This window comes from Poecile atricapillus, chromosome 14, assembly GCF_030490865.1.
Source record: "Poecile atricapillus isolate bPoeAtr1 chromosome 14, bPoeAtr1.hap1, whole genome shotgun sequence".
NCBI classification, from domain to species: Eukaryota; Metazoa; Chordata; class Aves; order Passeriformes; family Paridae; genus Poecile; species Poecile atricapillus.
In genome coordinates this window covers 15445881-15458015 of record NC_081262.1, presented here as the reverse complement: position 1 = coordinate 15458015, position 12135 = coordinate 15445881, and the positions used below count along the sequence as shown (strand labels likewise).

The 12135-nt window shown below is 51.7% G+C and overlaps 1 protein-coding gene across 2 annotated transcripts in view; it reads right to left on the bottom strand.

Annotated features, from left to right (window-relative positions):
• LMF1 (lipase maturation factor 1) overlaps positions 1 to 12135 on the bottom strand; it is a 149656-nt gene that overhangs the window by 34664 nt on the left and 102857 nt on the right. The window lies entirely within an intron of this gene.

Sequence of the window (12135 nt, the reverse complement as noted above, 5' to 3'; positions counted from 1 at the left end):
GTGGAGTTGGGGGCAGAAGACTCCAGTCCTTTCAGCTCTGGCTGCCAAGAGGGTTGAGGAACGGATTTCCATGAAAACATCTCCCTTTCCCTGGCTTCAGGGGCCAGAGGAAAACCCTCCAGCGGGGATTCTGCAGCACCAAGGACCCTCTCACTGCTGCCCAACCAGGACTTTCCAGCTGATCCCTCCCTGCCTGGGTGGAGAAGGGGAATTGGGAAGGAACACAACATTTCGAAGCTCCAGTTCTTCCCTGTGGTCACGTTTTTTTCCCCAAATAACCCCAGGAAAATTCTCTCTCCGTCTTTAGGACCCCAGTGTCCCTGCAATGTTTGCCCTGCCGTGTCTCCAGCACCATCCCTCTGCCCCTGGAATCTCAGAGATGGAACTGATTTGGATGCAAAGGGTTTCAGGGTGCCCCCCTGACCCTTCTACCTTGGCTCTGCTCCCTCTGAGGTTTCTGGCTGCAGGGATGATCCCTGTTGGATGAGGAGAACTGGCAGATTGTCCCTCATAGCTCCAGAGGGATTTGTGTGGGGATTACAACTGCTTTTCAATAATGGCTATGGAATAAATGACATTAATGGTGCCATAAAAATAATCCCTGTCTCTTTCCCACTCCCCATCCAACCCCAATCCAAACAATCAATGCAATCTGATTTGTCTTTCCAGAGGAAATTTTGAAATTTCTGTTGACTGAGGCATCCTGAGTTTTCAACTGCTCCTGGATTTTGGAATCTCAGAGGAGCTGGAAGCTTCTCCAAGGGTGACCATGATGTAGAACCTGGCCTAGGGGGAGGTGAACCTGCCCAAGGTGAACTTTAAGGTCTTTTCCAACCCAAACCATTCCAGGATTCTATAATCCTGGATTATATATTATATATATAATGTTCCTTTCTTCTTGTTTGCTCACAAAGTGCTGGGAATCCATCCATGAGCCATCCCAACCATCACTGCCACACCACACTGACCAAAACTTGGGATAAAACATTCCCAAACTGCTCTTTTTGTGCATTTTCCTCCTGGACTTCCTCAGCCTTTCCAAAACTGGCCTGATATGGGATTTCTCCCTCCTTCCAAGTTCTCCTGATTGGACCTGGGGTAAATTTAAAGTGCCACTTTTCTCCCTGAACAGCTCCACGTGTGGATACCAAGCCCAGACCAAACCCACGTGGTTCCTGTGGAGCTCAGCCTGGTCCCAGAGGGAGTTTCACGTGTGGAGAAAGTTCCTCAGGAATGTGGACAAACCAGCACCGTGCTCCTGGCAGCCATGGAATTAAAATCCAAGAGGAAAGCAGCAGAGGTGAGACCCCGTGCTGCAAACACCTGCCTGCATCCAGGCTTTTTTGGGGCAGCTCAGGGTTTAGAGCAGCAACAAAATTCCAGGACCCTCTGAGCAATGCCAGCATAAATCATGGAATCTTTTCCGTGGATCAATCAAAACCATGGAATGGTTTGGGCTGGAAGGAATCTCAAAGCTCATTTCCATCCCCTTATCGTGTGTGCAGGGACACCTTCCACTATCCCAGGCTGCTCTGAGCCCTGTCCAGCCTGGCCTTGGACACTTCCAGGGATGGGAGGCCACAACGTGTTGGGAATGTTGTTCCCAACAAAAAGGGAAAGTGGGATTGGGGTTTGCAAGAGATTCTCCAGGGAAGAACCAGCACTGAGCACGGCACACCCAGGGGAAGGAGCCTCTCCCAGCACAGCACCAAGCAAATCCAAGAGGATCCTGCACTCATCCCTGAGTCACAGCTCCAAAAATCCCAGTTTTTATAGGAAGATGAAAGGAATGAGTGACACAGGTTTCCTGCAATTCCTGGCTGTTGCATCACCACGGAGATAACGACCCTGCTGGAGCCTGGGGAAGGGGATGGTGCAGCTGTGTAAACTGCGTGTGGGCTAAAGCATCCCAGGGCTGCAGCCTCATCCCAGCGCTTCCAAAGCAAAATAAAACCCCTCTGCAGGCAGCGGCGTTTCACAGGAACGTTAAAACCCAGAACAAGCCAAGGAGTTCTGCTCATCAAAGCAGGAAAAGAGAAAATCCATCTTCACCTCCAGACACCGAGAGCCATCCCTCTGAAACCATGTGTGTCGCTTTGAAAACTCAGCTTCTGAGCTTGCTGCCATGGTTTTCTAAGGACTTTCCCAGGACAGGAACTGTAAACATAGATATGTGGACATTCTTTCTGTTCCACATCCTGTGATGGGCATCTCTCATGGCCAGTGCAGTGAGAAAGTGTTATCCTGACCATCCAATCCCTGGCCGTGGTCAGGAGCCTGTAAATCCTGGGGGGAAAAATAAACTTTCTCTTTCTTTCACCACACCTCGACCTGTGTCCGTGTGATCTATTCATCTTCAGCAGTAACACATGTGGGGTTTGTTGGAGTGGCTTTAATTAAAGCTGTCCAATCATGGTGGGAGGGGGACTGGGGAAAGTGACACCTCTGTCTGTGGATGGTTTTACACATAAAAGCACATACTCATTTAACTTGACAGGACAGGACTGATTGGAATATGGAAATTATTTATAAAAACCTCTAAGCTGACCCTCTGGGAGGACACAAGGCACAGGGTGCCCAGGGAAGCTGTGGCTGCTCCATCCCTGGAAGTGTCCGAGACCGGGTTGGACGAGGTTTGGAGCAGCCTGGGACAGTGGAAGGTGCTGGGGTTGGAACTGGATGGGTTTTAAAGTCCCTTCCAACCCAAACCATTCCAGAAAAGCCAAGCCAGGAACCCACAGTCAGAGCATAATCGAAACTGCTCTGACAGCCAGCGATCCCAGAGGGAAGATGAAGGAGCAGGGATGGGAGGAAGCCTCCTTCCAGCCAGGAAAGTCACTTTAACAGCAGCAAAATCCTCCCCTCATGCCAAGAACACCACACCAAAGGCATCATCCTGCTCCAGCCCCTTCCACTCCTGGAATGGGCACATTCAGTCTTCACACGTCCATCTCCAACACCAAGAAATGATTTTCTTCATAATAAATGCATTAAAAATCCTCTTTAAAAGAAGTTTCTCATCTGCCATCTGTTTCCAGTTAGGCTGTTCTGATTTCATCTTCTGTTTTTTAATTTTTTTTTTTGAAATGGAATAGAAAACATTATTTAAAGGTCCTGTCATCTTGCTGGTGGGAGGAGAGATCCCAAATCCCAAATCCCACCAGTGTCACCCTGCAAAGGCTGGGAAGGTGCAAAGGAACCAGCTCAGATAAGGAGTAAGAACAGAAAATGGGATTGAACTTGGAAAACCTTCACCATCTCTTCAAACCATTGCACTGAAACTGGAGCAATTCACAGATATTTAAAGATATTTGACAACTTTCAGTGGGCACAACGGGCTGTGATGGTTTTACTCAGCTTTAGCAGCTACACCTAAAGGTAAATAAATAATTACCCCTGGAAATACCAGAGGATGGTGAAGATCGTGTCCTGCACACCAGGAACGTCTCTGCTTTGCAGCTGCTCTGGCTCTCGTCAGACAGAAATGTTTTATGCCCTCACTCTGTGCTCACATGTGCAACACATCCTTTATCTCCCAGCCTGGAGCTGGATCCCAAATCCCATCTGGGAAGTGCAGATGTTGGGAGCTCCAGTTTGGATCATTCCACCGAGCATCCTCAGCATCCATTTGCCTCGTCCTGCCCAACCACCTGGAAACTCTGCTGTAGGGCACAAACGTTCTGGAATTCCCAAAATCAGCTGCAAAAATGCAAACAGGGAGAAAAACCAACAACCTGGAGCTGCTCCAGAGCCCAGGGAGGTGAAGATTCCCTGTCAGCCACGTCATTCCATGAGCTCTGGAAGCTCTGGAATGGGGAGAGCGGACAGGGAGCAGCACAGAAACCTGTGAGCCCCTGGAAAGCTGTGACATGGCCAGCATTGGGTGAGTTTCCACTCCATTGTGGAAATCTTGCATTTAAGGATCCAGCTGGTGATTCTGGAGTCAGTGCTCGGCAATATTCCCAAGGAGACCGCGGCTCACCCAGCCCCTGGAGCTCCCTGGCACAGAGATGGCACTGAAATGTTCCAGGAGTCCTGGGCCAGCCTGGCACAGGTGGCAGCTTCCAGCAGGAACCTGGAACTCTGCTGGAACTCATCCCTGCCTCCCCTCCCCGCTGCCACACGGCCCTAAAACCACCCCTGGATGGCCAAAGCCACAAAGCCAAGAGCTCTGGTCAGGAGTGGAAACCAATCCCGACATTCCCGCTGGATTTCTCCAGCCATGGCAGTGCTTCCCACCCCGAGATTGCACAAATCTGATTGCACAGCTGGGCACCAAATCTCCCTCTCAGGCTGAGCAGCAGAGGCAGGAGCAGCAGCAGAGGAGAGCTGACACCACCCCAGGGTAACCACAGACACCCCAATCCCTGCTCCATGGAAAAACAGCACGGACACCGGGAATCCAAGGAGCCACCTCTGATTCCCAGTTTTCCTCCAAAGCCCCCGTTGTGGCAGCAGGGTGAGGGATGGTGAAGGAGCCCAGCTCCAGGCTCTGCCTGCTGGAGTCACTGCTGGTCTCCTCTCCAATTAATCAAGTTCCCATACTGATTAACAGCGTGATTCATGGCTCTCGTTAGGAGCATTCTGGAACAAACAAGGCTGTATTTCAAGGCCGCTGGCTTAATGGTTAAAATAAATACCTTCCAAATTTCTATTTTCAAGTAGCTGAACCTTTTCCACCTTTACAACTAATTCAGACTTCCTTCAAATTATTTTTCTAAGTAATATAACAATTTGTTTTTCATTAGAGCTTGTCAAAGCCGGACTTGGGTTTATTTTGAGAGAAACCAGCGCTCTCCAGAAACTGTTTAGTACAATCTGAATGACGCCCAAAGGGGTTATTGCAGCCACAATCAAAATAGAGTTTACAGCACTGGCTTGGGGTGACACTTTATTTAATGATTCAAAAAAAAAAAAAAAAAAGAGAGAGAGAGAAAAGAAAAAAAAAACCACCCCAGTGCCCTGAATCAGGAGCTAATTAAATGCACTCCTATGGCTCCCAGTGAGTGTTTCTCAGTCCCTCTGACTACTGCAGAATGCAAGGACTTAACTTGTTGCTAACTAATCCCAGACCCCATTATGGGAGCAGTGTTATTTACTGGTTTGGGGTGGTATGTGCTGCTGTTCCTGTGTCTGGCACAGCAGATCCTATCGAGCTGGATGTGAAATCAAATATCAGAGTGATTAAATAGTTTGGGTTCTGCCTGCTTAACTCAGAGTGTTTCTTGTTGGGGGGGGTGTAGAGCTCAGTGTTTAATTTAAGGGGGCTTAAATGTAACAGAAAATCTGCCCTGTAACTGCTTTGATTTCACATTCCTTTTGTTTTGCTGTGGGGAAAAACTGAGCTGGAGCAGTGCCAGGGCTGAGGGAGAGGATCTGGGGGATCCAGGAGAGGATCTGGGGATCCAGGGGAGGATCTGGGGGATCCAGGAGGGAATCTGGGGATCCAGGGGAGGATCTGGGGATCCAGGAGGGAATCTGGGGGATCCAGGAGGGGATCTGGGGATCCAGGGGAGGATCTGGGGGATCCAGGAGGGGATCTGGGGGATCCAGGAGGGGATTTGGGAGATCCAGGAGAGGATCTGGGGATCCAGGAGGGGATCTGGGGGGGTCCAGGAGGGGATCTGGGGGATCCAGGAGGGGATCTGGGGGATCCAGGAGGGGATCTGGGGATCCAGGAGGGGATCTGGGGGATCCAGGAGAGGATCTGGGGATCCAGGGGAGGATCTGGGGATCCAGGAGGGGATCTGGGGGATCCAGGAGGGGATCTGGGGGATCCAGGAGGGGATCTGGGGATCCAGGAGGGGACCTGGGGATCCAGGAGGGGACCTGGGGGATCCAGGGGAGGATCTGGGGATCCAGGGGAGGATCTGGGGATCCAGGAGGGGATCTGGGGGATCCAGGGGAGGATCTGGGGGGTCCAGGGGAGGATCTGGGGGGTCCAGGGGAGGATCTGGGGGGTCCAGGAGAAGATCTGGGGGATCCAGGAGGGAATCTGGGGGATCCAGGAGAGGATCTGGGGATCCAGGGGAGGATCTGGGAGATCCAGGGGAGGATCTGGGGGGATCCAGGGGAGGATCTGGGGGATCCAGGAGGGGATCTCGGGGATCCAGGAGGGGATCTGGGGGGTCCAGGAGGGAGAGAGGGGCAGGGACACCCCAGGACCAGGATGGGTGCACAGGGCTGGGGATCAACCTCCATAATCCCAGTCCAAGCTCCAACATTCCCAAAGAACCTCTGAATCTCTCTCCCTGCTCCTTCCATCTCACACCCGAGGAGACTGAAAAATCCAAAGGGGATTTTTAAACAACTGATCTGCAAAACTCTTTTCCATGGGCCCACTCCTCCAGTCCTGCTCCGCTGTTCCTTTCCCTGGGATTCTCTGTTTGTTGTTTCTTTCTAAACCACAACAAAATCAACAAGATTTGGACTTTGGGGAAGGCTGAATTTCCTCTGTTCTCGCTGGGGAGCCCCTGCCCAGCCCAGGCAGTGACTGGGCCGGGGGGACCACGCTCCAGAGCATCCCCAGGGATTGGTAAAAAACCAGGAAAGGGACTTTTTACAGGGATGTGAAGCGACAGAACAAGGGGGAAGGGATTTCAGTTGAAAGAAAGGAGATTTACATTTGATATCAGGAGGAAATTCCTCCCTGGGAGGGTGGGCAGGCCCTGGCACAGGTGCCCAGAGGAGCTGGGGCTGCTCCTGGATCCCTGGAAGTGTCCAAGGCCAGGCTGGAGCAGCCTGGGACAGTGGAAGGTGTCCCTGCCATGGAAAGGGGGGTGGCACTGGATGGCCTTTAAGGCTTTTTCCAACCCAGTCCATTCTGGGATTGTGTGAACTGCAGAATAATTCCTGAATTTTCTGCCTGCCCCATCCTCCCGTGAGCTGGGCTTTATTCTCCCACACCTTATCGACACCGCTCTGCACACACACAGAAAAAACACCTCCTCCAGCAGTGCCCACGTCCTGTGGGTGCCCAATTAAAGCCCTAACGAGGAGCCTGATCCTCCTGCCACGAGCCTGGCACTGCTGCAACCCTGCTAATCCTGCTGGAGACACCCCTGATTTACACCAGCCCCGCCACGAGAACAAACCCCAGCTCGGATCTGACAAGTGAAAACAAACACTGGATTCAGACACTTTCTGCAGGGAGGGGGGGCTGCTTCATTTTTTGTTCCCTCTCTCCAGGCTGCTGCTGTGACCTCTGCTACCTCCTAAGTCAGCAACACAATCTCTTGCAGCTGTGGCACTGCAGCAGCCTGATTTAATTTGTGTGTGTGTGGCTGCAGGGGCAGCTCATCCCTCCAGCATCTCGTGGTGTGGCAGAGGCAGCGCTGGGACAACGGGGGGGCTCGGTCCTCCCCTCCCAAAAAAAAGAGGGGGGAAAGCCCCACTTGGCCTCCCCTGCCTTCCTGGAGAGATGGGAACAAAACCAACCAGAGGGAAACGTCCCTTTCCATCAATGTTTTTAAGAGGTTGGGGTTTGGCCAAGCCAAGGAGGAAAAAAAAAAAAAAAAAAAGCCAGAAAATATCTGTTCAACAACTGTTTTCTGCCTGAAAAGAAGAAAAAAAAACAAAAACAAAAAAAAAAAACCTGGAGGAAAACGACTTTGCTCCCACTCTCCTGCACACTCCCAGCTCCCAGGGGCTGCGTGTCCCTGGTGCAGTGCCCAGCTGGGCAAGGGTAGTGCTGGCAGTTTGTTTTCCAGGGGAACAGAGCTCGAGGGTTCTGCCACATCCCCTCGGGGTCCCTCTCCCAGCAGGTCCCCACATCCCTGTCCAGCTCCCAGAGCCCCCGGCTGCTCCTTGGCCGGATCCCGGGAGCTGCCTCGGGAGTTCCTTTGCAGGGCTCTGAGCCTCGGAGGGGTTTTGGCTGGGGAGGTTTCATCTCTGCCTTCTGCAGGGCTGGAACTGTGCCTTGCTCCTGGCACTGCCACATCCCTGTGCTCCTGGCATTGTTATCCCTGTGCTCCTGGCATTGTTATCCCAGTGCTCCTGGCATTGTTATCCCTGTGCCCCTGGCATTGCCACATCCCTGTGATCCTGGCATTGCCATCCCTGTGCTCCTGGCATTGTTATCCCTGTGCTCCTGGCATTGTTATCCCAGTGCTCCTGGCATTGTTATCCCTGTGCCCCTGGCATTGCCACATCCCTGTGATCCTGGCATTGCCACATCCCTGTGCTCCCAGCATTGTTATCCCTGTGCTCCTGGCATTGTTATCCCTGTGCTCCTGGCATTGTTATCCCTGTGCTCCTGGCATTGCTATCCCTGTGCTCCTGGCATTGTTATCCCTGTGCTCCTGGCATTGCCATCCCTGTGCTCCTGGCATTGTTATCCCTGTGCTCCTGGCACTGCCATCCCTGTGCTCCTGGCATTGTTATCCCTGTGCTCCTGGCACTGCCACATCCCTGTGCTCCTGGCATTGTTATCCCAGAGCTCCTGGCATTGCCATCCCTGTGCTCTGGAGGTGGCTCCTGCTGAAAACCATCCCAGGATTGCCTGAGTGGGAGCAGGGGAGACCCTGCAGTGCCAACATTCAGCATCTGGAGGGGGGAAATGTTCCACAGCCACTGCAGCTCCTCCAGGGAATTCTGTCCTGGCTGTGGGGGCTGAGCTCATCCAGGGATTTCTGCAGCCACAAGGATGCTCCGTGCTGGAGGACACACCAGGAGCTTCCAAAGGCCACGGGAAGGAGTCAGACTCCACAAATCCATCCAGATCCAAAGGGATTTAAAAGCTTAAAACTCTCCCCACACTCTAAACTCCCCAGGTCGTGCCTTTCTGGCTGTGACTGGGAATCCAAGCAGTGCCCCTGCCTTTCCAACAGCGCCGGATTTCCATTCTATTTATTCATTTATGGATTTCACCTTTCTGCTCCTGAAGCTCCTCCACATCCACCCCAGCCCCTTCCCTCCCTCGCTCCAGTCCAGCGCTACCTGCCAGCTCTGAGGGGCAAGGTGCCTTTTTCCTGCCTTTTTATTTGGCTCCCCTCATCGATTCCTTTGCCAAGTGCTGCAGTTTTACTGCTTCTGGCTTCCAAAGAGCCAAGAAATGCGTTTGGTGGGAGCTGGGAGTTAGACAGCGTGAAAAACACGCAGCTCCAGGGCTTGGAGGAGGCAGATCCAGGGATCAGCAAAATCCCCACTGAGCTGAAGGATTTGCCTTCCCCAGCAGCACCTCCAACCTCCCACACCCCACAGACTCCTTGGGGAATGGGCAGGCTCTGCCCTGCTGATTCTGCAGAACCAAGAATCAGGGTGCAGACCTCACCTGGAGACCCTCCAGGATACCTTTTGCCTCGCTCCAGGTACTGACAGCCCTGTTTTAGATTTGATTTCTCCTGAATGTTGGGGTGTTTCAGAGCCAGGTGTGCATTTCTGAGGCTCAGACCCCACCTCTGCTACAAAAACCAGGCAATCACAGAATTGTTAAGGTTGGAAAAGCTCAAATCCAACCATCAACCACCACATTCACCACTAGACCACGTCCTCAAGCGTCACATCCACGCTTTTCTGAACACTTCCAGGGATAATTCATTCCTGGCAGATCCAATTGGCAGCAGTGCCCAGGAGGTCCATGGAAAGTGGTGGGGTTTGACCTGAGCTCACAAAGAGAAAAAAACCCCAAAGCTGAGGGGCAGGAAAGCACAGCAGGAGGGACCATCCCTGGCCAGGAGCAGCAACAGCGAGCCCTTCATGGATCTGCTGGCAATGGGCTCATCCCAAGGCTCCCTGTGGCCCCTCCAGGGGGGAATCAAGGTGCTGGCAGCACTTTGGTGTCCATCAAAGCCACCCTAAATCCCACCTGGGTCCCACCAAACACAAAGCCCAGCAGGAAGCTCCTGTGCAAGGCCAGGGTGGGAACGAGGTGGAGCTTCCAGCTCCCTCAGGAGAACTCCAGGCTGGAATCCCAACCCCACAGGAATCCCCTGGTGGACACACATCCATCCTCAGGCTCCTCTCTGATGTTTCCACCCTCTCTAAGCTTTTTTCCTTACAAACGTGAAGCAGGCAAGAAGAATAAGTTCACACTTGGAAAAAAAAACCCCACTTTCCTCCTTTAAAACCCAACTTTTTTTTGGGTTCCTGACAAAGCAATATTCTCCAGGCCAGTTGGAATCTGGAAAAATACACTCACTCAACCTCGCCACCATGACTCCAATAACAATTATAAAATGTCCAATAAAACTTGTCTGTAATGTCAATTCAAATCTTGAAAAGCAGAATTAAGTGGTGTATCAACATTAAACTTTATTGCTTCCTTTGCAGAGCACAAGGATTGTCAATAAAAGTCATTCTGAATGAAGAAAAGGGCAGTAAATATTAAATAAACAGGTTTTTGTTGAAATGCTGTAAATGCAGCAGAGCTGCCTCTTACACTGGGACCCTTTTTGCCTTGGCAGCCTCCCCCCCGTGATCGAAACAAGTCAGTAATTGCCAGCTATCAATAAAGGGCCAATTAAAGGGGGCTGGATGCCTGCACTGACTCGCTGGCATTAGGACATTTATGGGGTGGGCTCGGCTCTGTCTGGGGTCCCCCAGCCCCCCCAGGGCCCTGCTGCTCCTCGGGGGCTCTGGAGGAGCCAGGAAGGAGCCAGAGATTCCTGGCTGGGAGTGACAGGGATGGAGCAAGCCCGAGGGGAGAAGGGGAGTGTTGAACATGGGATGGGTTGGGGTGGGAAGGACCTTGAAGATCATCTTGTTCCCACCTCCCTGGGGACACTTGCTGCGATCCCAGGGTCGCTCCAGCCTGGCCTTGGACACTTCCAGGGATCCAGGGGCAGCCACAGCTTCTCTGGGAATCTGTGCCACCCTCCCAGGGATTCATTTCTCCCTGATCTCTAATCTCACCCTGCTTTCCTTCATCTTAACCAGGGTTTGCTTTGTCCCTGGAGTTTTTTTTTAGGGTCAGGCTGAATGAAATCCTCCCAGTTCCTCCACAAGCCTCAGGGGTGACGCCTGTCACAAACACAGCTGGCACCTCTGGAGCGACACCTGGCTCAGACCTCTCCCTCCATCTGCCCAAATCCATCCCAGCCCAAATCCATCCTGCCCCTGGGAGCTGTGCAGGGGGAAAATCCGGCGTTCAGTGGCACCCAGACACGACAGGAAGAGTTTGGGAAGCGCGAGGAACCCTGTGAGGACACAAACCCGCCGGGGTTTCTGTCAGACCTTTAAAAGCTGAGCAGCATTTTTGTGGTTTACCAAGGGGCTTTATGAGCTGTTCTCCAGTTTAATCATCACATGAGCTCACAGGAAGCAGTACCAGCTCCTGAGCAGGGATTTCATGCTGCTGAAATGATGCTGAACAAAGGCAGGGCAGCAAGGGCTGGAAACCGAACCTCTGAGAGGTTTCATGAACCCTTTGAGCTCTGCCAGGACAGAGAGGAGAGGAATCAGATGGGCTCTAGGGGAGGATTTATGCAGCAGCTTCTGTCCTCTGAGTTTTGCAGAGGTACAAAAAATGAAAAAAAACACCCAAAAAATCAAGCAGAATGTGAATCTGTTAAATTTGCAAGGAATTATTTTCATTTTAAAGCTCGGCACAGTCCATCTGGTATTTGTGAAGAGAATAAAGAATTTCAGAGATAAAGAACAATCCTCAAACGACAGACACAGAGCAAAGGATCTCTTCAGAGATGGAGAGATAAAAATTAACTTTTGGGGGAATCACAGGGATTCCCCTTTGCACTGATCCTGGGCTGCCACTTCTCTACCACACGGAAACCCCAAACCAATCCGATCCAAACCAATCCAATCCAAACCAAACCAAACCAAACCAAACCAAACCAACCCAACCAAACCAAACCAACCCAATCCAAACCAAACCAATCCAATCCAATCCAATCCAATCCAATCCAATCCAATCCAATCCAATCCAATCCAATCCAATCCAATCCAATCCAATCCAATCCAATCCAATCCAATCCAATCCAATCCAATCCAATCCAATCCAATCCAATCCAATCCAATCCAATCCAATCCAATCCAATCCAAACCAAACCAAACCAAACCAAACCAAACTAATCCAACCCAAACCAAACCAAACCAAACCAAACCAAACCAAACCAAACCAAACCAAACCAACCAACCCAAACCAGACCAAACCAAGCCAAACCCAAACCAAACCAAACC